Raw genomic sequence first — 2,731 nt, forward strand, 5'->3', positions numbered from 1 at the left:
GGAGAGAGAGAGAGAGAGGAGGGAGGGGAGGGGAAAGGAGTGGGAGGAGAGGAGAGGGAGGCGGGGGGTTTCGCTAATTGTTTCTACAGGCAACAGGCATTCCTTTCGATAAGATGTTGTTCTTTGATGATTGCAACTGGGGAGATCATTGTACAAGAGTTTCTCAGAGGTGAGAGAAGAGAATGAAGAGATCGGGGAGAGAGGGAGAGAGCAGGAGCAGGAGCAGGAGCAGGAGCAGGAGAAAGATGGGATTCCAAAGTGCTCATGTGGAATGAAAAGGTGCTTGGAGGACAACGGGAAAGGAGTGATTGCGCACAAGACCCCGAACGGTCTTGGAATCAACGAGTGGAAGGCGGTAAGATGATGATAATGACGTTGATGATGATGATAATGACGATGATGGTGATGATGATGATGCTGTTGATTGTTGGTTATGATGATGATGTTGATTGTTGGTGATGGTGATGATGATGGTGGTGGTGATGATGATGATGGTGATGATTGTTGGTTATGATGATGATGATGATGGTGATGGTGATGGTGATGGTGATGGTGATGGTGATGAGTTCAGCTTTCCCACGTTCCCCATCTTTCCCGCACCCATATCTCAACCTCCTCTCCTCTCCTCTCCTCTCTTCCTCCTCCTCCTCTCCTTCTCATCATTGAGTTGCAGGGCCTCAAGAAGTATTCAGAAGCGAGGAAGTAATGACGCTTCTCAGCTGCTTCTCAGCTGCTCTATGATACAGAAATACAGCAAGAAAGGGGACAAACGTTTTAAGTGAAGGACCCTGGGATGGGTCGAGAGGAAGGCAGGAGGATGGGAGGAAAGGAAGGAAGAGCACAGGCAGGAGCAGGAAGAGAAGGAGAGAAGAAGGACAGAGAACTCAGGGGGAGAGTGCAAGGTAGAATCGAGACGAAATGGGGAGGAGGAGGAAGGGGAGGAGGAGGAGGAGGAAGGGCAGGAGGAGGAAGGGGAGGGGGAGGAGGAGGAGGAGACTTTGTCGATGTTGTCGGGGGGCACAACAGGAGCTTCAGAGCAGATGGGATGCTAGCAGGAGGCGCAGGAGCTCCGAGAGGAGGAGGAAAGAGCTGCCGACCACAACCGCCAGCAGCGCGAACCTGCCGCAAACTCTCAGCCCATGACTGGCCCCCTGGTCACGTCACCTGTTGAGGAAGATCCTGTCCAGCAGAGATCCGCCAGTCTGCTTTCTCAGCTGTGCTTCCCAGCTATCTCCCAGCTGTTCTCCCTGCAGCTTCCTGCCATCGGCTCTCAGCTGCAGTGCTTTACGTAGAGGAGGAGGAGGGGGGGGGGGGGAGGAGAGCAGCAGAAGGAAGCAGCAGAAGCTTCTGGAAGAGAGGGAACAGCAGGGAGCAAGGAGCAGGAAAACGAGGACGAGGATGACAAGGAGGACGAGGACGAGGACGAGGACGAGGACGAGGAGGACGAGGACGAGACAGGACCGGCTTCCGTAGCTGAGGAGGGCAAAGGCAGGGAAAATCCCATAGAGTGACAATCCTCCTATGAGCCCAGCGTTCTCGAGGGCGCGGAGAAAGACCCCTGCTGCATGCTCAGAGAAGGGGAGTAGGGGAGAGCAGGAGATACCCTTGAACTGAAGGGCGATGAAGAAGGGCGGGGAGAGAGCAAGAGCAGCGGCGAGGAGGCGGCGAGAGGAGGAGGAGAGGCCGGCGCTGATGCTGCTGATGGAGTCTTGCCAGAAGTCGATGAAGGAGGCAGAAGCACCCGCCCTGCAGGTCGGCAGAAGTGGATGAGGATGAGAAAGAGAGGAAGGGAGCGATGTGGAGATGATGAGGGGAAGCAGGATCAAGAGAGGGGAGGGGAAGAGAGGAGACGAAGTAGGGAGAGGAGGAGGCAGAGGAGGTAGAGGAGGGGGGGGCAGAGGAGGTAGAGGAGGGGGGGGCAGCGTTCTCATCCGCACATGGAGGAGGTGATAGCAAACACGCTGAAGGCAGTGACAAGCGCCTGGTAGAGGGTAAGCGAAAAGAATGATGCTTGACAAGAGGAAGCGAGGGGAAAAGACAGGGAAGTGGGGCAGAGATAGGAGCAAGAGAGCAGAGCAGAGCAGAGCAGAGCAGAGCAGAGCAGAGCAGAGCAGAGCAGAGCAGAGCAGAGCAGAGCAGAGCAGAGCAGAGCAGAGCAGAGCAGAGCAGAGCAGAGCAGAGCAGAGCAGAGCAGAGCAGAGCAGAGCAGAGCAGAGGAAGATACCTGTATGACTCCATTTCCTGCAGCAGGTCCCAGCGCATGGACTATGTCCTCCTTCGACGCTGCTGCTCCCTGCGGAATGATCCCCAAGAAAACAACCTGCGAACACCCTAACTTCAATCTCCTGCCTCCTGCCTCCTGCCTCCTGCCTCCTGCCTCCTGCCTCCTGCCTCCTGCCTCCTGCCTCCTGCCTCCTGCCTCCTGCCTCCTGCCTCCTGCCTCCTGCCTCCTGCCTCCTGCCTCCCCTCCCCCTCCTCCTTCCTGCTGTCTACTTCCTCCTGCCGCTTCTCCCCTTCCCTCTGCATCACCTCCCAAACCGAGTAGACAGCAAGGGGGATCAAGGTGCCGTAGAGGACAGCCTGACGAGCCCTCTTCATGTCTCCTCCTGCCGTCAATTTTCTTATCAGTATCCAACATTCTCCTCCTCCTACACAACCACCACATCGGAACAATCTTGAATACTCTCTCCAAACCAAAAAGACATCAAAAGACTATTTAAAAAAAAAAAAG

This window comes from Guillardia theta, assembly GCF_000315625.1.
Source record: "Guillardia theta CCMP2712 unplaced genomic scaffold GUITHscaffold_61, whole genome shotgun sequence".
NCBI classification, from domain to species: Eukaryota; class Cryptophyceae; order Pyrenomonadales; family Geminigeraceae; genus Guillardia; species Guillardia theta.